The 24,537-nt window shown below is 41.5% G+C and overlaps 1 protein-coding gene and 1 pseudogene across 4 annotated transcripts in view; both read right to left on the reverse strand.

The window, feature by feature from the left end:
* Window positions 1-17,642, reverse strand: part of YES1 (YES proto-oncogene 1, Src family tyrosine kinase) — an 85,623-nt gene extending 67,981 nt beyond the window's left edge. For 3 of the 4 annotated variants that reach the window (XM_007974501.3, XM_037982465.2, XM_037982464.2), the window contains exon 1: window positions 17,161-17,386. The gene's annotated coding sequence lies outside the window, so the exon portion shown is untranslated. Of the gene's footprint in view, window positions 1-17,160; window positions 17,387-17,454 lie in introns of those variants that run through there. The other variant, XM_037982467.2, reaches the window with a different exon arrangement.
* On the reverse strand, window positions 2,698-2,844 carry LOC119618716 (U1 spliceosomal RNA; annotated as a pseudogene).
* Window positions 17,643-24,537: the final 6,895 nt, after the last annotated feature.

Genomic DNA, 24,537 nt, shown 5'->3' on the forward strand with positions numbered 1-24,537 from the left:
TGAAGTTGGAAATCATCATCCTCAGCAAACTAACACAGGAACAGAAAATCAAACACCGTTATGTTCTCACTCATAAGTGGGAGTTGAACAACGAGAACACATGGACACAGGGAGGGGAATATCACACACTGGGGCCTGTTGGGGGGTGGGGGAAAGAGGAGGGGGAGCATTGAGACAAATACCTAATGCATGTGGGGCTTAAAACCTAGATGATGGGTTGACAGGTGCAGCAAACCACCATGGTACATGTATACCCATGTGACAAACCTGCACGTTCAGCACATGTATCCCAGAACTTAAAATTAAAACGAATACACACACACACACACACACACAAATAAGACCGATGAGTAAGTACAACAAAAGTTCAGAGTCTATGTAAGAAAATAAAACTGGGATATAAAAGACAATCTCAAAAAATAAACACATCACTTATTTTTAGAAGGTACATTATAAAGATGCCCATCCTTCCAATATAAATCTAAGTAACACTAAATCAAAATCACAAGGAAGTTCATATGAAAAAGTAAATGTATATGAATAGCTGAGAAAGTTTTGAAAAGGAAAACAGGAAATTTGTCCTTCTAGGAATCACAACCTCATGGTTAAGAGTATAGGCTCTGGGCCGGGCGCTGTGGCTCATGCCTAAATCCCAGCACTTTGGGAGGCTGAGGCAGGCAGATCACGAGGGCAGGAGATGGAGACCATCCTGGCTAACATGGTGAAACTCCATCTCTACTAAAAATACAAAAACTTAGCTGGGTGTGGTGGTGGGTGCCTATAGTCCCAGCTACTCGGGGGAGGCTAAGGCAGGAGAATGGTGTGAACCAGGGAGGTGGAGCCTGCAGAGCCAAGATCGCCCCACTGCACTTTAGCCTGGGTGACAGAGCAAGACTCCATCTCAAAAACAAAACAAAACAAAACAAAACAAAAGAGTCTAGGCTCTGGAGTTACAAAGTTAGGTTATAGTCCTAGCTTGTAATTTGAGTAAATTTAACCTCTTGAAATCTATTTATCTATGAAACTAAAGATATCAAGAATACTTAACTCTTGATGGCTCTGTGAGAAATGAGTAAATATGTTATTTATCACAGGCACTGTCACACAGTCAATTATCAATACACATTAGTTGCTGTTATCATGGTTATAATCAGCAGCATCAAGATATGTGGTATTGGCACAGAAATAAACAATTAGGCCGGGTGCAGAGGCTCACGCTGGTAATCCCAGCACTTTGGGAGACCAAGGTGGGCAGATCACAAGGTCAGGAGCTCAAGACCAGCCTGGCCAACAAAGTGAAACCCGTCTCTACTAAAAATACAAAAACTAGCTGGGTGTGGTGGCAGGCATCTGTAGTCTCAGCTACTCAGGAGGCTGAGGCAGGAGAAGCACTTGAACCGGGAGGTGGAGGTTGCAGTGAGCAGAGAAGGCACCACTGCACTCCAGCCTGGGTGACAGCAAGACTCCGTCTCAAAAAATAAACAAACAATTAAATCCCTCAAAAAGAGCCCAGAAACAGGCCCAAGAGTAAAAAGAATTTGTAAATGCTAAAAGGTGGCATTTTGAACCAGTGTGAAGACAGATTTAATAACTAGCAGTAGTGAAGTATATCATCTGAGGAAACAAAAAATTACCTCACAACACACATAAAATCCAGAGTGAAGAGCTAAATGACTTGCAAGACAAAACAAAACAAAAACCTGTAGGTAGAATTTTTAACATCATCTTCAAGTGGAGAAAATATTCTTGAAACACAAAATCCAAAAGGTATAGAAGGAACATTATGCACAGACATGGAAAAGTCTTTGCAACATAAAGACAAAGAATATCTATAATATATGGAAAAGTCCCTAAAAATTTATAAGAAAAAGACAAACAAGCCAAGAGTAAAACTGGCAAAAGTTATGAGCAAGCAGTTCACCACAAGGAGAGATGCATAGTAGCCTTCAATCGAAAAAGCGAATTAAAATAATTTTAAGATATCTTTATTCATATATATAACTAACAAAAATAAAATGACGTTCTATCAATTGCCCTAAAAAAAACTGAGAAAATATAGAAAGAGCTTTAAACCTGCTAACATCCGTGGCTCTGTTTATCACCAAAAGAAAAAGCAACACTTATCATGCCATTAGAACACTTTATTACGGAAAGAGGAAAAACAAAAACAAAATACAGGTAGAAAAGCAATCACTGAACCTTACTGTTAGAAGGAAACTAAGCTTATGAGGTCTGACCACTCACCAACACAAGAAAGTACCACTGACAATGACCTATATGCAGCATTTACTCAAACTCCAGAGGCAAGGCAGTTCAATAAAGCACTTCTCAACAACTGTTAAAAATTACTTCTTTATAATCCTCAAATTGCTTCAAAATGATAACAAACATCTGTTTAACAAACTTTTTAAAAACTCTGTCAGGAATCAAAGGCAACTTTCAGTGTCTGCATTTATTAACATTCACCTTTAAGGCAACATCTAATCATTTTTCTAAGATATCTACCTGTCTCCATGATTTCTCTCTTACTGGTAGGGCCCAGGAAGTATCAGAAATATCTTTCAGAACCTTGGAATTCTTCTAGACCTAGAGACATGAAATCATGTAAAGCTACATGCATCTTACTATTTTCTTATTATTTATTTGTTTTTAATATTATAAACTTCACACTATGATCTCTTATGACAAAAAAATGACAGGGGAAAAGCACGAACACAATCCCTCACTACTACAAATTCTGCATTTGAGGAAATCACAGGGGTCAGCACAACCAGAGTGCAATGGATGAGCCTCACTCTGGGATCCACCTTTATGATCATGGTATCTATCCTGCCAGATAAGTGTATTGTCTATTTTCTTTTTGTTTGTTCTAGTTTTTCTAATTTAAAGAGCAACTTCTTGTTACAGAAATGAGAAGATAAAAAGGAGATATACCATGTGTTCTGTGTCACCTATTATTTCAAGTTTCCTAAACTGTAGATTCATGACTTCTTACTCTTGCTATAAATTTATCTCTAAGAATCATCAATATTGTTTTCCCTTTTTTGAAACATCAGTCATTGTAAAAATCCTATTCATCATCTGACAACATCCCAAAGAGGTTCACAACCCTCTCTACTTGACATTTGTCATGAGTTTCTCCTTCTGACTTACAGTCTATGCATTTAAACAAAAACAAAATAAAACAAAAACTAAGACCCAGTTGGAGTGATGATGGGGTGGGGTGAGGGAAAAGGGGAGATGGTGAGAAGATGCGCAGGAGAGCCACTTTAGCTCCACCCTAATTTCTACCTGCTACTACCCCCATGGAATTCTTTGATATAGCTAATTAGTATCTTTTCTCAATCACTAGAAGTGCTATGTAAATGGACATATAATACTTGTTCTACTCTGACCCCCTCCCTCTACCAGTGTACTTCCTAACCTTTCATATAAGAAGTCTGGGGCATTTTAAGACTTTTCACTCCTTCAGGGGGTACACTGTTAGAATTTTAAGCCTCACTCTTACTGGTTTTCCAATGTTTCCTAAAGTCTAGTGCACACATCTTAAAATCCAGAACTCTCTTTCCTGCTACTTTTAATATAAACCCAAGATGACACGGCTTCTATCTGCAAAGGTTCTTTCTAGAATTTACATATCACTAGCTTTTTTTTTTTCTATTGATCCTAATTAAGTTCAAACTAGCAAATATCTTAACAGCTTACCACCTCAAATATAAAATTAAATTAGTCAGATGCTCTAAGAAACACATTTCCAGAAGCTGTTGGACTAACCAGTTTGCTTTATACCAATACTGTAACCTGAATTAAGAGACCATCGATGCCCATACCTTTCAAATATTCTAATCACATTTGTACAACCAAATAGTATTTTCCATACAGATGTCTAACTTGTGTAACTACTGTACTTTTCATCCCCTTCTGTGACAGAGGTAACTACCTGTTCTCCCAAAATTCATTCTCCCCTTCTACGGTATGCAGTCCTCACTGGGAGGTGGCTGACCTGCTAGGAACTATTTTTTCCAGCTCTCCTTACACTCAGATAAATCCATGTGACTTGGTTATATCAATGTAAAGTAAGAGGAACTGATGTGTGCCAGAGTTTTTAGGAAGTATAATTGCGACGCTGGGCGTGGTGGCTCACGCCTGTAATCCCAGCACTCTGGGAGGCCGAGGTGGGTGGATCACTTGAGGTCAGGAGTTTGAGACCAGCCTGACCAACATGGTGAAACCCATCTCTACTAAAAATACAAAAAGTAGCCAGGCAAGGTGGTGCACACCTGTAATCTGAGGGACTCAGGAGGCTGAGGCAGGAGAATTGCTTGAACCTGGGAGGTAGAGGTAACAGTGAGCTGAGATCGTGCCACTGCACTCCAGCCTGGGCAATAGAGACCCCATTTCAAAAAAAAAATTAATTTAAAAATAAAAAATACAGATACAAATACAAAAATTAGCTGGACATGGTGGCATACACCTGTAATCCCAGCTACTTGGGAGGCTGGCTGAGGTGGGAGGATCACTTGAACCCAGGAGGCAGAGGTTGCAATGAGCAGAGATCGTGCCACTGCACTCCAGCCTGGGCTACAGAATGAGACTCTGTCTCAAAACAAACAAACAAAAACAAAAAACAACAAAAAAAAAGAAGTATGGTTATTGGATATATATTTACAGAATATGATATAAAGAAACAGAACTCCTATATTGTAAGTGGGTGAATATGCTTAGGTTAAATAGTGCTCTTTAACATTTACAAGCTATTAAACTGAATCAAACTTTGGTTTCTCCATCAGACTCAAGCAGAATGCTTATTTGAAATTCATCCTGAGCATTAATGATACTAGTTTAGCACAAGTCTACCACTTCAAAGAGTCTTGAGTCAAAAACATTTGTGGTTACTGCCTGAGCTTTTAGTGAAGAACTACTTGTTACTTCTTTCTCTCAGGCCCATGATAGGCAGACAATGCCAGCTGACTGTTGCATGTTCCTACAATCAAAAATAGTTAATAAATGTCTATGTGTCATTGTTCTATGTGCTTGGAACAACTTTAGTAACCAAAACTGAGATCCCTACCCTCACAGAGCTTACATTCCAGTGGCAGCCATTCCAGTCATTTGGAGTTGGCAGTTCCAAGCCTATCTGCCAACCTTTATGTAAAGACTTAATAAACATGGGCAATAATAAACTGTTAGAGTTAACATGCGAAGGAGTTGTACTGTAGATATTCTTTGCTGGATAATAATGCTAAAAAATTAAGCTAGTATTCCCACTAGAAAACAATGTTTCAGCTTATTAGGGAGGACAAAGGGTACATTCTTAGATACAATTGGAGAAATAAAAGGAAATCAAAGAAGAAAAGGCTACTAAGATGGTGAAGGAAATTACTGTTAACGTAAGAACTTGACACAGTGGCAAGAGAGTGGCAAATAAAATTTCCACTGGTAGCTTTAGATGAGACTCTTCTTCCAGAGAGTGATGTTCATATAACAATAATAGTTACAAGGCTGGAGGTGGTGGCTCATGCCTATAATCTCAGCACTCTGGAAGGCCAAAGTTGGGGAGGATCAAACTCAGGAGTTTGAGAACAGCCTGGGCAACACAGGAATGCCCGTCTCTGGAAAAATAAAAACAAAGGCCGGGTGTGGTGGCTCACGACTGTAATCCCAGCACTTTGGGAGGCTGAGGTGGGTGGATCACGAGGTCAGGAGATTAAGACCATCCTGGCCAACATGGTGAAACTCCGTCTCAACTAAAAATACAAAAATTAGCTGGGCATGGTGTCGTGTGCCTCTAATCCCAGCTACTCAGGAGGCTGAGGCAGGAGAATCGCTTGACCCGGGGAGTTGGAGGTTGCAGTGAGCTGAGATCATGCCACAGCATTCCAGCCTGGCGACAGAACAAGATTCTCTCTCAAAAAAATATAAAAATAAAAATTAAATAAAATTAGCCAGGCATAGTGGTGCACACCTGTGTTGCAGCTACTGGGGACGCTGAGGTGACTGCATTGCTTGAGCCCAGGAAGAAGAGGCTGCAGTAAGCGGTGATTGTGCCACTGGACTCCAGCCTGGGAGACAGAGTGACCCTCTGTCTCAAAAAAATGATGTACAGGAACCAACTAGTATAGAAGACTATAAGAATGAGGAGCAAGCCAGTATGGAAGAACCCTTGCTTCCTCTAGAAGTATAGCCTTGAATGGCTGATGAGTCTGTACCAAGATGTAGGAAACTGCTATTATACTGACAGGGCAAATTAGAAAATGGCTGTCTTTCCGCAACACGTCTGACATGTTGACTGAATCATCAGGCAATAAAGACCTTCCATCTACCTCTACTAACTCACCTAGAAATAAATGATATAATTAGTAGAAATAAAGGCAACATTGTACAGTAGCAATTTGATCCAGCTTCTGAGGCAGAAGACAGATTTGAGTACACACTCCATATACATGTGTATATATATGTATAGAGAGTGTGTATGTGTATATACAGAGAGAGAACATATAGACTTCACAAACTCAAACCTATAAAAGGGCAACATTTGCTACAGTTTAGTGTAATAACTCATCTTTTGCATGTTTCTTTATTCTTTTGATGAGTTAAGTTTAGGAAAAAAAGAAACTTTATTGGTAAAACATGCTCTGCTAATCTGGCTGAACAAACACCTTATTTTATAAAAAGATGAAGAATGTCTTGGACTTAGTATATCATTTTCCATTACTAACCCCAACTTACAAAAAGATAGCATTTGCTACAGTTGTTAGTGTAATAACACATATTTTTCAGTTAATGAATATATTTAATATCCGACCTTAATTAACAACTGATGTCTATTATAAAACATGCACCACAAAGTTACTTCCATTAAAAAGAAAAGCATAGGCTGGGTGTAGTAGTTCAAGCCTGTAGTCTCAGCTGCTCAGGAAGATTACTTGAGCCAAGGAGTTCGAGGCTGTAATGAGCTATGATCACGCCACTGCACTCCAGCCTGGGCAAACAGAAAGAAAGAAAAATAAAATAAAAAATAAAAAAAAAGAAAGAAAAGAAAATAATTAAAAAGTATTGCTGGGCGCGGTGGCTCACGCCTGTAATCCCAGCACTTTGGGAAGCCGAGGCGGATCACCTGAGGTCGGGAGTTCGAGACCAGCCTGACCAACATGGAGAAATCCCATCTCTACTAAAAGTACAAACAATAAGCTGGGCACGGTGGTGTATGCCTGTAATCCCAGCTACTCAGGAGGCTGAGGCAGAAGAATCGCTTGAACCTGGGAGGCAGAGGTTGCAGTGAGCAGAGATCGCGCCATTGCACTCCACCTGAGCAACAAGAGTGAAACTCCATCTCAAAAAAAAAAAAAAAAAAAGTATTAATTGAACATTCTTTGCCAACAATTCAAATGCACTATTTAATGAAGAAGAAAAAAGACAAGAAATCTCCCTTTCCATCACTGCTCCTCATTCCTAAAAAAGTTACCGCATACACAACAGGCTTATAGTCAGCCCTAGATTTAAATCCCAGTTCTGCTAGTTGTGTGACCTTAGCAAATTATATATACTTTCTGATCCTCGGTTTCTTCATCTGTAATAAATCCCTACCTCAAGGGATCCAGCACAGTCGCTCACACCTGTAATCCTAGCACTTCGGGAGGTTGAGGCAAGTGGACTGCTTGAGCCTAGGAGTTCAAGACAGCCTGAGCAACATGGCGAAACCCTGTCTCCATTCTAAAAAAAATAAAAATAAAAAACAGGCTGGGCATGGTGGCTCACACCTGTAATCCCAGCACCTTGGGAGGCTGAGGCGGGGGGATCCTTTGAGCCTAGGGGGTTTAAGACGAGTCTGAGCAACATGGTGACACATTTTAAATTTTAAAAATTAAAAACAAAAAATTAGCAGGGCATGGTGGCTCACAACTGTGGTCCCAGCAGCTACTCAGAGACTAAGGTGGGAGGATCACTTGAGCCTGGGAGGCAGAAGTTGCAGTGAACCAAGGTTTTGCCACTGCATTCCAGCCTGGGTGACAGAGTGAGACTCTGTCTCAAAAATAAAAATAAATACCCATCTCATTCCTAATTTTTCTGTGTATTTTGGAAACACATTTCAAAGATTCAAGTCAAATGTGATAATGCACACAAAAGTGTGGCATAGTACCTATTACAGAACAGGCTTTCTTCTTTCCCTACCCAATGCCAAAGAGGAGTGAATGGGTGGGAAATGAAAAAGGACAGAGAAGATAAAGTTACAAACTCCGTATTATAACACTCCTCATTTTCCCAAACCCTTTTCTACTACTTTTGTTTATTACTCCCAATCTTTTGAAGCTTTTCTATAACTCATACTGTCCTATAGGGTTAGAGTATGAGGCAGGTTTCACACAGCGCCTATCAAGCAGGTGGGGAAATCCAGGGAAGTTTCTGTACTTAAATTAAGCTTAACAGCAATGCCTTATAGGGAGAATCTGAGTATCCTAACAGGGAACTCGAAACAGTGATTTTTAAATAGTGAAGAGCTGGTAAGGTGGGAAAGGAGGGTGATTGGCAAGGCTACAGGGTTCACCCACCTCACAATCAGAGCATTTGTAGGCCAAATATTTTATTTGATCAAAGAGTTCAGCAGTTAACAAAAGCAAGGCAAAAACTGAGAATCAGTCAGAAAATATTTTACCACCAAAACATTTTACCTATTTGTGAGGCTTTTATAAGACTCCAACGGGCTGCCTAGAAATCAGGCCAAAAGGCTTATGTTACAGAAAAGACTTCCTGGAAAAACAGACTCTAATTTTTTTTTTTTTTTTTTTTTTTTTTTGAGACAGTGTCTCCCTTTTGCGCCCAGGCTGGAGTGCAGCGGCGCAATCTCGGCTCACTGCAAGCTCCGCCTCCCGGATTCGCGCCATTCTCCTGCCTCAACCTCCCAAGTAGCTGGGACTACAGGCGCCCGCCACTGCGCCCGGCTAATTTTTTGTATTTTTTTAGTAGAGATGAGGTTTCACCATGTTAGCCAGGATGGTCTCGATCTCCTGACCTTGTGATCCGCCCGCCTTGGCCTCCCAAAGTGCTGGGATTACAGGCGTGAACCACTGTGCCCGGCCTACAGATTCTACTTTTCAAACATCAACTTACAAACTTTCAGAACACTATAATTTTAGTTTCTTTGTTTTAGAAAATCTATTTCACAAAACTTAAAAAGTTAAACATTTTCCAATGCCATGCTTGTCTTGTTCTAAATATTAACTGTATGTGTATAAAAACAAATATCCAGAACAAGCTGTCCATACCTTTGTCAATTAAAAAAATTAAGTGTAAATTTTGATAATAGTGGCTACTTTTCTGATATAATGTTGCAAAGTTTTTATTCAAACAGCCACGATTACTTGTTAATTGACATCATAACTATCCACTTCAACAGAATTATTAAGTCATTTTTTAAATTTTATTACGAAAAAATCTGGGCTGGGCACAGTGGCTCACGTCTGCAATCCCAACACTTTGGGGGGCCAAGGCAGGCAGATCACCTGAGGTCAGTAGTTCAAGACCAACCAGGCCAACATGGTGAAACCCCATCCCTACTAAAAATAAGAAAATTAGCTTGGTATGGTGGCACACACCTGTAATCCCAGCTACTCAGGAGGATGAGGCAGGGAGAACTGCTTGAACCCGGGAGACAGAGGTTGCAGTGAGCCGAGACTGTGTCTCAAAAAAAAAAAAAAAAAAAAAAAAAAAACACCAAAACCGGCTGAGGTGGCTCATACCTGTAAGCCCGGCACTTTGGGAGGCCAAGGCAGGTGGATCACCTGAGATAGGAAGTTGGAGACCAGCCTGACCAACATGAAGAAACCCCATTCTCTACTAAAAACACAAAAATTAGCTGGGCGTGGTGGCACACACCTGTAATCCCAGCTACTTGGGAGGCTGAGGCAGGAGAATCACTTGAACCCAGGAGGCTGAGGTTGTAGTGAGCCGAGATTGAGCCACTGCACTCCAGCCTGGGAGACAGAGCGAGACTCCAGCTCAAAAAAAAAAAAAAAAAAAGACCCAAAAAACAAAAACCTAGCATAATATTTGTCACACCACAGGTTTAATAAACATTTGCTTAATTAGTATAACTGCCATTTGCTTGAGAAAGTTCCGTGCCAAGTCCATGGGTCAGTTTTTTTATAATCTTTCCTTATAGCTAATTTGATTCCAAAATTGAGACTCAAACATTTCCTTAAAATTTTATCAATACGGTCATGCATCACTTAACATATATTCTGAGAAATGCCTCATTAGGCAATTCTGACATTATGTGAACACTCTAGAGTGTACTTACACAAACCTACGTGGTGTAGCTGACTACAACCTTGGGCCACATAGTATGGCCTATTTCTCTCAGGCTACAAACCTGTACAGCAGGCAACAGTACAGAATACTGCAGGCAACTGTAACACAGTAAGTATTTGTGTATTTAAACATAACTAAATGTAGAACAGATCAGTAATTACACAGTTTAAAGAAAAATGGTACACCTGTATAGGGCAGCTCTACTATAATCTTAGAGGATCACCATCATGGACTGAAACTTCCTTAGGCAGAGCATGACTATACTGTAACAACTTCAACTGTGGCAGAACACACATTTATATAAAGCTGAGAAACTATTAGAAACCATCAGGCCCAACTACCTTTTGTTTCAAATTGCTAAACTAAGGCCTAGGGATTTTACTGAACTGACCAAGGCTAAACAGCTCTTCACCATCAGAAATGAAACTAAAATCTAGAGAGTGCTCTACCTTCCAGTCCTTTCCTTATAACACCATATTGCCTTCTCTGCTCCTTTCAAATGTCTGACTGCTATTATTTTTAAAGTATCCTTATCTGTAAAATATTAATCACATCAGAATAAAAGTTAGAAGTCAACACATTTGCCAGGAAACAATTTGAAGTATTAAACTTATACACAACCACCACCAACTTTCTCCACCTCACCCCAATTTCTACTTAATGCTAAGAAACTGAAAAGTTACATTAAAAAATTAGAGAAGTGAAAATCCTCCTAAGTCAGTCGAAGAAAACCTAGAATCCACATTTTGTTGGGAACAGAGGCTGAAAACCAAACAATCTTGAAGTTTCAGTGGTCAGTTCTTTTCCTCCCAGCACTTCCTGTTCCGTCCTCACCCCCAATAACCCAGCAAAAGTATACCTATGAATTATGCATTCGTTCACACACATTACCACAGGACAATCAGGACTTTTTTCTTTTTGTCCTAGGTATATATGAACAAGTTATAATTGCGATACTGATTGTCACTACTGTGATGATACCAAACGCATTTTTAAAAAAATCTAGGATTTGTCTTTAGCATAACTTGGACTTCTATTCGCTAAAATAGTACAACGTATTTATTTAAAATAAATCTTACTAGAGACTAGTTTAACTTCAACTACAACAAATTTTCAGTTCATATTAGAAATATCAAAATGACCTTTAAATTAATGTTTGAAGGATTGCTTAAGCTATTTTGTAAAATCACCTTCTAGAATAAAACTTTGAGAGCAAAAATCTAAAGAATTAACTTTGAGCTATGAAATAGCATTAAGCTAGTTTTACAACATTTTAGTAGAGCTGTACTCAAAACATTTGTCTGTAGTTGTAAATTCATATAAATCTGCCTACAACCACATCCCTACATGCAATTCAGAATTTATTTAGTATTTATTGTGGTAAGGGCTGTTCTCAAAGATGCTATAAAACAGCTCCTTGACACAGTGAGTACTAGGTCAAGAATAACAGACAAGCATGGAAAGAAATAATTACAAAGCAAGGAGAGGTGTGTTTTGACATAAGTGTTTTGTGGGAGCACAAAGAGGTCATAACACCAAAGTCTTGCTAAGTATATGCCATAATGATGTGTACTTAATGTTCAAATGTATGGTCTTCCTGTACCTCATCCTTCCTCTGGTTATACATGTTTGAGCACTATTTTTCTCAATCCTCTCTAATCTCCATCCCAAATTAGCCAAACCCCAAATTACCAAAGACAAGATAAGTCAAAGGAATTGCCTCCAGATTTTCAGTAGATAGTAGTGGTAAAAGCAAGGACAAGACGCTGCTGTGGCTGGGTGTGGTGGCCTATAATCCCAGCATTTTGGGAGGCCCAGGCAGGTGGATCGCTGGAACCCAGGAGTTTGAGACCAGCCTGGACAACATGGTGAGACCTCATCTCTCCAAAAAGTTCAAAAATCAGTCAGGCATGCTCCAGTCTGGCCAACACGGTGAAACCCTGTCTCTACTAAAAATACAAAAATTAGCTGAGCGTGGTGGTGCATGCCTGTAATCCCAGCTACTCGGGAGGATGAGGCAAGAGAATTCACTTCAACCTGGGAGGCATTGCAGTGAGCCAAGATCACGTCATTGCACTCCAGCCTGGGCAACAGAGTCAGACTCCGTCCAAAAAAAAAAAAGGCCAGGCATGGTGGTGCACACCTGTGGTCACTGCTACTCAGGAGGCTAAAGTGGGAGGATCCCTTAGACCCCGGAGGTAAAGGCTGCAGTGAGCTGTGACTGCGCCACTGCACTCCACTCTGGGCAACAGAGTGAGATCCTGTCTCAAAAACAAAGCAAAACAAAAAAACAGAAAAGATGCAACTGCTGCTATTTGCTTGGCATATGTATAAGCTGAGCAACATTTTAGAAGCAGCAAAATTTGCCTATGGCATCTCCCAGTCTGGGGATTGCCATATATAGCTGATAATGTATTTGCAACTGTTGATGTCCATCTTCTCAAACACCAGGGATAAAGAAAGAACAAAAGGAAAAGAACGCAGAGTTCCTACTAGCAAAATTCAGGCAGCCACAGGGGATATGCAATGTATAGCTAATTCTAGAAGTCATTCCTCTTGAAGGCCTTCCACTTCCTAGGAGAAAGTAGAGTCCAAAGAACCTACACGCCAGCAATTCTACTCCCCTCCCCTAAACAACAGTAAAAGAAGCAATTCTAAGAATCACAGCTTAAAGCAAAATGAAGTATAATGCTACAAGGAACCTGCAGTCTCACAGCTTACTGTACATTTGAACAAGAGAAACTGAAGGGCACTGCTACCCTAGATTTGGCAGGAGGGGGAAGTGTTGAGGCACAGAGGCTTGTAACTCAGTCCATTAGTACCTCAACAGTACACTATTCTATACTCTAAATTTACAGGATTCTCTGTCTTTCCTGGAGTGGGCTTTCAGATCTTAAAGGTAAACCCAAATCCAGACCAGGATATATTGCCATCAACTCTGCTAGTTCCAAGACAACAGTAGTGCTGCCGTAGCCAACGATTCCTTGGCATACAGACATGTGAAAACGATATTGGCGGCAGCACTGGCTCTTCTCTTTCACCCTCTACTGTTACTATAGCTCCTTTTGCTAAATCTGCCTCTGAGTTTAGACAGGAGCTGGATGGTTAGTAATCACCCAGCAGCTGCAGCTGAGCAATACTCAGCCTAATTGTGGCACTGGAGCAGCTGAGAGGAAGAAAAGAGATAATACATACCCTGCCATAGCCATACACAAACTACCAACAAGACAACACACTTTAATAGAAACAGATTATTTCCTTTAAAGAAAAGTAGTTGTACCTCGCTATAAGACTTATATTTATATTATAAACCTGTTTAAATGTGAACTGAAGGTGACCTAAGCCATGTAGGGTTCTAAACAATGGAAGATCTTACTAAAACTTCCTGTAAATATTCACACAACAAAGCCTGCACCACAAACATCACCTTTACAACATGACCAAAAGTTCCTGTGATATAAGAATCTGGCACAGATGTGATCTCTTCTTCAACTCTACAACAATGCAAAGCCACAATGTGAACAACTAAAATAGCAAGCCATTACATAAAGCAAATAAAATAGCATGACCCAATGATTCTCTGCATTTCTGAAACTCCAACACCATATTGTAATTTAGAACCAAAACATATTCATCCTTCAGGTGCTGCAAATCTTCATAAACTTTTAACAAAAACTTACTTTATGCTGAGATTTCATGGCATTCTTAAGAATACAAAAACTAAGGCTGAAATTACTGATCTAAAGAATTACTATTCTAGAAAACTGAAAATAGATAAAAGTCAAAACTTACGATCTTGATGTCATAATTGAGTTTTGTCATTTATGTAATTTTCAGAAAAACAGAGCATTTGATGACAGAACAGTATCCATTCGTTCAATAAACATTTTGATTACCTTCTATTGGTTATTTACAATACACAAGCCGAAGCGGAGTTTAATTTTGTAAAACCTGTGTCTTCTCTCAAAATATTAAAACAATTAACCTACTAAAGAAAACCAAGTAGAACTTTATTTAGAAATTTTTTCCCAACAATTCTCTAATTATTGTATATTTAGGAGTATTTGACTTTTTTTTTTTTTTTGAGACAGTCTCACTCTGTTGCCCGGGCTGCAATGCAGTAGCACTATCTCAGCTCACTGCAATCGCTGTCTCCGGGTTTCAAGCGATTATTGTGCCTCAGCCTCCCAGGTAGCTGGGATTACAGGGGTGCACCACCACACCCAGATAATTTTTGTACTTTTTAGTAGAGATGGGGTTTCACCATATTGGCCAGGCTGGTCTCAAACTCCTGGTCTCAGGTGATCCCCTTGCCTCCGCCTCCCAAAGTGCTGGGATTACAGGTGTGAGCCACCATGCCCAGCCTGACGTGTTCAAAGTCGTTATACATACTAGCTGGTATATGACAATTATGATTTAACAAATCAATTCCTATTTGCAAAGGATAGCCTAGGTAGTGTTCTAAAGTCAGTCACCAAATTATGTTCTTAAACCAAGCACCTCATATAGTACATTATACACTGGATTCCTTAAAAAAAAATTCACGTAAAATAAAACATAGAAACAGATTCTGCATACAAACGTAGGACTTAATGTATTACACTAAAACCAATACCCTTGGTAACGCCTATCAGGTTAAAAGAACTTTGTCACCACTTCAGAAGCCAGGTCCCTATCACAATCTCCTCCCTCTTCCCATATATTTCCTTTCATAGAACCACAGGTATTCTATGCTTCTATTTTTACGTTCACAGAAATTTCCTTGCAGGTTTTTTCTTTTTTAATTACCCAAGTTTGGGTGACACCAGAGTTTAGCATCACTTAAATTTTTTTGGCATTAGTCTTCTTTCTTACTATAATGCTAATAGAATTAATAACTGATGCCTACACTGATGTTGTAAAGAAAAACTACCCATAGGAATAAATTATTTACTAACATGATGCAAATTTCAACTTTGAATAAGTCTTACACCATCGGTTGATAATATTTCGCTTATACAGGTTTACTTCTAGTCTTTTAGCACATTTATTCTTTTATCAATACATACCACGAAGGAATTCTACTTGCATAAACAATTTTTCAGCTTGTGAATTTCCTGAACTAAAACACACACAAAAAAACGCCCATGTATTAATGTTATATACTTCGACCATAAGACAAATTCCACCTAACCCAGGAAGACAGGTCAAAGCTGTAATTTCACTTTCAGATGAACAGAAAGGAATCAATTTTGTGGTTTATGAAGTCAGCAAAACCTAACTGCGAAATTAAAGCTATTATAACATTACGGTGGTTACAACAGAGTATTTATTTTAAGAGCCCTTTTATCTTTTATCCTGGAAACATGGATATAAACTGTTTTGTTTTCAGATCAAAGGCAATTGTCTATTTCAAATGTAGGACCCTCTGAAATGTCAACCAGCATTTAAAATCTACACGGACTTTTAGCTAATGTCCAAAAATTAAAATACAATTTAACTTCCTTTTCTTACATGTCAATTGTGGCAGGGGTCTCACATTTATAAGCAAACAAAAACAACAAAACCATATATATTATTTGCTAAAGTAAAACTTCCTTACTGTACAATATATGAAAATCGTAAGTGATGCATACAAGATCCTTGGTTAATACAAGATACTCCTTTATTACCCGACCAAAATGCTTTCTGTCTACCGTGTGCCAAGCACTGTGACAGTTAAGATATTAGATTTACCATGCACTTTTCCTTAAGTGCAGTCATGTGTATACATTTAGTAATATTTTCCTTAGTGAGTTAACTTTAGAAATTTAACAGGATGGTTTAAACACATTTAAAATTATCAAGACATCTTTGGCACTAATCTTACAATTATAATACATGAAGATACTATAATCATATTATATATACGTGAAATCAACTATGTGAAAACACACATCCGTGGAACGTATATACATAATAAATGGTATGGACATAAAATTGTGCTTCCACCAGACTTTCATTATTTCCTTTAATAATGTACAAATTAGACCGTATGTTATTCCACGCCTATATCAATTAATTATGCAGAAAATAATTCAACCAAATCCGAACTGTTAAGTCCTACTCACTACAAAACAAAAACTAAAGTCCCTACACCAGACTTGATTTTCAAAGAGCTTCTTAAAACAACTCTGCTCCATGCCCAATAAAGTGAAAGCTGGAAGCAATTATCAAGAAGAAAAACACACTTTAAGACAAAATTTTCTTTAACACATGTGGACAGGGAACCGAACGCAACGGGAGGCGGAGTGGCATGAAAAAGTGGACGCTGAATGGTAAATTTCCCAACCCCCAATCCAAAACAAAGGAAAACTTTAAACATGTTGCGGTTTTCAATCAAACCAAGTTAAAGCCAGAGAGGCTCACCCACTCGCCCCACACACCCTCTCCTCTCCCCGCACAGCTGCTACCGGCGTCGGCCGACACACAGACCCCCAGCCTTTAGGACCGAAAAGGGACCGCTTCCCTCGCCCCCACTTCGGCCGTGTGGGCAAAAATAAACCTCGCCTCCACGCCGCCGGGCTGTCCACAGGACCCCAAAGACAAGCGGTGGAGAGTGTCCCCACGCCCCTGGGACCTCAGGTCGGACTTGGGCGGGACCCGGCAGGACTGAACGGGGCAGAGACCGAGTCAGGGGGAAGCAGGTAGCGCGGGGAACGAGACGAGCCCGCCGGGCGAGCCGGGGGAGGGGAGAAGTTTCTTCCCAACTTCCCGACTCTGGCCCGCGGGGGCGGGGAACCGCGGCGGTGCCGGCGGCTCCGGGCGCTGGGGCCTAGCCCTGTCCGTGCCGGGGTGGACCCCTCCGCCCGCGGGGCCCCACCCGGTCCTTACCTGTCCTCCGGCCGCGCTCTCATGAGTCGCTGCTACCGCAGCTGTAGGTGGCGGGAGGGGGCGGAGGGCGGAGGCGAGGCCCGCGGGCCCTCTCCCTCCTCCACCTCCTCGTCCCGGGGCGCCCGGCGGCAGCAACGACGGCAGAGCCGGCCCGGGACGCGTTGCTTCAGGAGGAGGGAGTTCCCTGGCTCCCCACCCCTCGGCCTCACTCTCCACCTCCTTCCCCCGGCCCCGCCCCCTCACTTCTAGCGGGGGCGGGGGCGGGGGCGGGCGCGGGGCGGGGGCTGCGGCTACCTGCGCGCGCCGCCGTCCGCTCACCGGAACTCGGGCCACGCCGGTCCGGCTCCAGGGCCCCCAGCCTTCCGGCGCCTACGCCCCCGTCAGGTCCCCTCGGCGGGCTCCGGGCCGCTTTGCTGTGGTCTGGGTATGCGACCGGTCCGTGTCACTTCTCCCGACCCAACATGGCGGCGGGGTCCGGGGCGGATTCCCGGGGGCGGCGCAGGCTGAGGGGGCGTGAGGAGGAGGTGCTTCCCCGCCCGGAGAGGAGGCCCGCGGCGCCCCTTCCCAGCCGCGAACCCACCGACGCTCGGCTGCCGCGGGGATTGAATGGGGCGCCCCGATTCCGCCTCTCTGCCTTTCTTTTTTCCTTGGCCCGGCTCTCCGTAGTGCCCAGGGCTTTGGGGCTTGTATTTGGGGGGGAGGACGGGTTGAGTTTTTTTGGCTGGCTGGCTGCTTCTCAGCACTATGCTTCCGCACCCTTTGTCGTTGGTAGTAAAATCTCAGCCCAACCGCGTGAGCCGGGGGCGTTACTCACACCCTCATCACCATCCTGATGCCGTCCAAACAACGTTCACGTCTGGCCTCCTTCCGAGGCAGGGATCCTGTCCCTGCCCCCAGGAGTTTCCTGTTGACTGTAGGTCGAACCAGCCTTGCCGGGAGGGGAACCGAAGCTGAGTTCTGTTTGGCGACTATCTCAGTAATGGTGGCTTTGGCTTATGTTGGGACAGCGTATTTCTATATGATGCTGGCGGCAGCCCAGTGAGGGAAGTGCAACAAGTATGGTTATCCTGCTCGAAAGCTGTGGAAACAGCGACCCCGAAAGTGGAGGAGCCACAGCTGGAATCGTGTCGGTCTGAAGCCGCGCACCTTTCCTATGAGCCTTGTAGCCAGTCGCTGAAGAAGGGGGAGGACCCGGAAGGATGGGGTGGGGGCGTAAAGATGAGAGTTAATCAAGGTCCTCATGAACTGACCCTTGAGGCCCTTCTGCTGCAGTCACTTCTGCCTTGTCAGACTTTCAGAGTAACTTCCTTTCTTTATTTCCTCTTTGGTGGGGTTATCAGAATAATTGTGTGACTATTGGTTTCCTTTGCGGTTTTTAGTGAAATTCAGAATCATCGACAGATACGAAATAGTGCAATCATACATGTCAGTATTACGGTGTTCTAGGAACTTAAGGAAATGCACATAAGGGTTTGAACATTTTTTTCTTCAGCTCACTAAATGAACGAAAGGTAGGCGTAGGCATTAAAGATACACATAATGTGGAACGGTGCTGTATTTTCTTTAGCTACTAAAACTTCATTTGTCTTTGTCTCAGGGTTGTAAAATTTTATGTAGGTCTATATTCAGCTTTTATTAAAGTAGAAAATTCCTTGAGCTGTTGAGTTTCTTCACTAAATAGAGATGTCTTTGTCTTCCTAAACACTCAGTCTAAAAATCAGCTCTGAAATAGGCCGGGCATGGTGGCTCACACGTGTAATCCCAGCATTCTGAGAGTCCAAGACAGCAGGATCACTTGAGCCCAGGAGTTGGAGACCAGCCTGGGCAACATGGGAGACCTCCTATCCAGTAAAATATATTTTTAAAAATAATAAATGAAATTAAATAGTAGTTTGCCCCAGTTTAAGGGGTAAGGTGGCTTTGAAGATGTTCTATATGGAGTTTTAAAGTTGGGAGAGTATGTCAGAATGTCACCTACAAGTTATAGATTACATTGACTTACTGAGTTTGCCTCTCTTCGCCCTTGCTTTTATTTTTATTTTTTAATTACCACATTCCCTGATTTATTTTTTAGTATATTCATCAATGTCAAACGTCAGTCTGTAAATAACCTGGAAAGTTTTCAATCTTAACATTTAGTGGCTCACTTGTTTCCAGGAATATTTTTTTTTTTTAAATTTTAATGAGGAAGAGAAAATTGGAAAGTCTCACTGAGTTTGATGTAACAAAAATTGCTTTTAATCTGTTCATCCTGAAATGGACAAATAAGCTTGCCCCTACTTTTCCCTCCTGCACAGCATAGAGGTGTGGTATGTACATGTGTGTTAGGGAGTCATAAGGAACTTAAGTCTTGAAACCCCTGGAAAAGTCTGCTGGAGGAAAAAGCTAGGGGAAAGCTTTAAACAAACAAACTTTATGAGATATGTTATGTCCCTATAAAAGTAAAATGTTTTCATTTAAGTTGATTAATGCTTAAAATTATTTGGCTGGAAGTTTGAAAGGTTGAAAGTTGAACTGGGGACCACTCAGTACCACCTTGGAACCTGTGATTCTACCAGGAAATGTTTTTGTTTAGGATAAACCTCTCCTACGTGCTATCAGTGATATGCTGCTGCTGCTGCTTCCGCCATGGAGGCTATGATGATGATTTTCTCTTCCTGGTAACAGTAAAAAAGCCTACAGCCCTACACAAGGTGCATGTATTGCCTCTTTTCTAACAACCATCCCTTCACCACCCTCCTCAAATCCGTTCAGTGCCTGACATTATCCGCACCACCTTAGCTTTGCTGCCTCCACCTGGCCAAGACTGCTCCTATGTCCAGTTAGGAAGAATATGAGGACCCCTCTAAGGATAAATTTAGAAGATCAGGAAAAAGGAAAGTGTTTCTCCTTGAGTGTTAGGCCTACTGTGACAAGCTCAGTGGAGAAATGCACTAACTCATCAAGTTCTCAATGCTCCTGATGTCTTCATTGCCTCGAGGACCGAAGTTTCTATATTATAGTTTTATTTCCCCTCAACTGGGAAAGGACTGTCTAAGTGACCTAAATAAATGTATATAGAGGGCCAGGCGCAGTGGCTCACACCTGTAATCCTAGCACTTTGGGACGCTGAGATAGGTGGATCACCTGAGGTCAAGATTTTGAGACCAGCCTGGCCAACGTGATGAAACCCCGTCTCTACTAAAAAAAAAAATACAAAAATTAGCCAGGTGTGGTGGCATGCGTCTGTAATCCCAACTACCCCGGAGGCTGAGGCAGGAGAATCGCTTGAACCCCGGGGACAGAGGTTGCAGTGAGCTGAGATCACGCCACTTCAGCCTGGGTGAATGAGCAAAACTCCGTCTCTAAATAAATAAATAAATAAATAAATAAATAAATAAATAAATAAATGGATATAGAAGGACATATCCTGCAATGAATAGATGTCAATCAAATATGTCTTGCAATTAATAAATGTCAAATATGGCAATCTTACATGAACTTCAGCAAGTCTACCTCCATCTTCTTGCTCCCTTTTGTTGTTCTCTCTAGCTTTTAACTTCTTCACTACCTGGTTTACAGTCTTAGAATTTAACCCTGTGCTGAGCATGCCTTCTCCACTCCAGAACTAGTTTCTGGCAGTATAGTCTTTGCTATTGGAATCTACTTTGGGGACATTGCTTGTTTTATTTCTGACTTCAGTTCTTTCTAGTTCTGCAGCTTGACCCAGGCCTGTTTTATCTACCAAAGTCCCTGGTTTCAGCTCTAGATTCTCACCACTCTGCTTATTCCTAGGTAGCTTTACCCACAGCTTCAGACTATCATAGGCTCAGCTTTGTTTCTCACTCTGGTGACAGCAGTTTCCAGGCCAGATGAGCACCTTACATTCTCTCACATGCCCTCTGCCGAGTAGAATACAGCCAGCAGTGGACACCTCTTAAGGGTACCTGTTTAACTCAAGTTCCTCTTCTCTGAGAATTACTCCTTCAATAGGTAGCACGTAGGCCTATGATCAAAGTACTGCTAATCCCAGGCTCCAGGCTGAAAGTTTGAATTTTGAGGAGTAACACAAAAGTGACTCGGTTAGTGATTATTCATGGTGGCCATGGTGGAATTGAGTCAAATGGCAGAAGGTGAGTGTCAGGGGTAGAGGACTCCAGTGCTGGTGGTGCCTGCGTCGTGAGCATACCATCCTCGTGGCAGAACCTGGACTTTGTCTTGCCTTCCTTGCTTCCTGCCTGAGCGGGCTCCTCTAGTCTTCCTGTTGATTCTCACCATCTTCCAATAAATTCCCTTTATGCTTCAATAGAGACCATTTTTGTTCTTTCCAAATGAAAACCATTAGTTAGTCTTTGCTACTTACTTGTGCAGCCAACAGTAAACTTGGGAGCTGTGAGGGTGGCATCTCCTGCCATGTGCTCGGAGAGGCGGTGGGAGTGGAATGGGGGATCCAGTTTTCACAGAGGATGAAGCAGGCACAGCCAGAGGCGGGAGATAAGAGAATGTGGGACCCCCACACTGAGACTTGGGACTTGTGACTTTTGCCACTGTAAGACCCCAAACCTAGAACAGAGCTGGCAGGTCAGTCTCTCCTGCTTGTCCATGGCAGTCATGGCTTTTAGACTGCGCATGGCATATACTCTCCCCCAGAGCATTAACACCATCCTCAGAATCCTTCTCAACACAATTCAGGCAACAGCCACCGCAAAACTGGAGTTAGAATATGTTGAAAACCGGCCGGGCATGGTGGCTCAAGCCTGTAATCCCAGCACTTTGGGAGGCCGAGATGGGTGGATCACGAGGTCAGGAGATCGAGACCATCCTGGCTAACATGGTGAAACCCCATCTCTACTAAAAAATACAAAAAACTAGCCGGGCGAGGTGGCGCGCGCTTGTAGTCCCAGCTACTGGGGAGGCTGAGGCAGGAGAATGGCGTGAACCCGGGAGGCGGAGCTTGCAGTGAGCCGAGATCTGGCCACTGCATTCCATCCTGGGCAACAGAGCGAGACTCCATCTCAAAAAAAAAAAAAAAAAAAAAGAATATGTTGAAAACCATTTCATATTTCTGCCCTATCGGCTTATAATTTCCTCCTGAGATCTATATTTGCAATTCCTGTAGTCGTTACCAAGTGTTTGGCCCATACTTTTCTGAAGTATTAAGCTGATACATAGTCATGTCAGTGTCTGACATTGAGTTTAGACACCAGTAAAATTGCTACCAGATTGCTACTTCCTGGAAATCTTTACAAATGGGTTATGAAAAGTAGAACATAACATTGCTTGAAGGCAAGAAGTTAAAGTAGATTGTTTATCTGCATTGAGTGTTTAGAAAAGAAACTATAAATCAGGCTCTTACCTTTAAAGTTAACAGACATCAGATCATGAAACATAAAAGGTTAGTATTAAGGAAATTTGTATTAGATGTTTTGCAAGGTAACACTATAACTGGGTTTGTTTTTTTTTTAAATGTATTTAGAATAAATCCATGCTTTTGAAAACCTTGTTTTAATCTCCTTTCTAAGGCTAAATCTTTATGCATTTTTGGCATATCATTTTTCACATTGAGAAAATTTTAAATTCTGACTACAGATACTATATGATGTAAAGAGTAAAACAGGCCTGGCGTGGTGGCTTACGCCTGTAATCCCAGCACTTTGGGAGGCCGAGTCAGGTGGATCACTTGAGGTCAGGAGTTCGAGATCAGCCTGACCAACACGGTGAAACCCCATCTCTACTAAAAATACAAAAATTAGCCAGGCATGGTGGTGCATGCCTGTAATCGCAGCTACTCGGGAGGCTAAGGCAGGAGAATAATTTGAACCTGGGAGGTGGACATTGTGGTGAACTGAGATCACGTCACTGCTCTAGCCTAGGTGACAGAGCAAGATTCTGTCTCGGGGTGGTTGGGGGGATCCCCATAGGTTTCTTTTGGAAGTTTTCATTAGAGACTAATAAAATCTGTTTTTTCAGTTTATACCTAATTTGGTTTTAAATTTGTTTTGATTAAAATAGCCATGGCCGGGTGCAGTGGCTCACGCCTGTAATCCTAGCACTTTGGGAGGCCAAGGCGGGTGGATGTCTTGGGCCCAAGAATTCGAGACCAGCCTGGGCAACGTGGTGAAAGGCCATCTCTAGTAAAAATAGAAAAATTTTGCAGTAACTCATGCCTGTAATCCCAACACTTTGGGAGCCTAAGGTGGGTGAATCACTTGAGGTCAGGAGTTTGAGACCAGCCCAGCCAACATGGTGAAACCCTGTCTCCACTAAAACACAAAAATTAGCTGGGCGTGGTGGTGTGCACCTGTAATCCCAGCTACTTGGGAGGCTGAGGCAGGAGGATCGCTTGAACCTGGGGGCCAGAGGTTGCAGTGAACCAAGATGGCACCACTTCACTCCAGCCTGGGTGACAGAGTGAAACTCCATGTCAAAAAAAAAAAATTATCTTCTAGCTTTATTACCATTATTATCATTTTCATTTCTTTATAGTGGGCTAATCTACAATAATTTCATATTATTTGAGCCCTGAGTTCTGATCATTAATTTACATGGGTGCATCTTCTTCTGAATACTTGAAATCACATTTACTAAAGAATCAACAACCATGCACTGAAGATTCAAAATGTATACAATGACTCTCACAGTTTAAAGGGTGCTATTTAAATGATCTAAACACGACTAATGTAGAGATTTTTCTTCTGGAGACCTAGTAATTTTGGCATAAAATAGAAAATTGGCACTCATGTTTATATTATGTAAAATTAATTCCAAGTTTAAAATAGAAGCAATGCGAGAGACCAAGGAATGGATGTTTTGAAAACCACAGACTGGAAAATTTGATTTATGTTATAATGAGTGACTTTTAAAATGTATATGAACTCCTATTTAGGAAAGTATTTAGGTTCTCCTTAAACCTTTTAAGGACATATTGTCCAGTCGTGGATTCTATTTGAAAACTTTGAAACAGAAAATAATCCTCTGTTTAATAAAAGCCTCCAGAATAAACAACTTCTTTAAGCTTTTCTCTAACGTCTCCCATATTCTCTGTGAAAATTATCAGTCTCATTTCCTTTGAGATGGTATGCTGTGCATCCAAAGAACAAAGCATTTCCTGAGTCTGTTTGGAGTATGTAGAACTCATTCCTAAGCGTTTGCCATGTATCCTCAAGAATCTGGCATATATTTGAAAAAACAACAAAAAAATCCCAAAGAATACAGAAACTTATATAAAAGTTTGAGATGGTTAATGGCACAGAATTATGCAAAGTCTTAGCAAGCATTTGATAAATTTGATTATTTAGACATGAAATACTTACTAAATAAAACTTTACTTACCTAATCAATTTGAATATCCATATATGTGACTATGAGAATGCAAACAATATTTGGACTAGAAGTGAA

The sequence above is a fragment of the Chlorocebus sabaeus genome, chromosome 18 (genome assembly GCF_047675955.1).
Source record: "Chlorocebus sabaeus isolate Y175 chromosome 18, mChlSab1.0.hap1, whole genome shotgun sequence".
Classification (NCBI taxonomy): domain Eukaryota; kingdom Metazoa; phylum Chordata; class Mammalia; order Primates; family Cercopithecidae; genus Chlorocebus; species Chlorocebus sabaeus.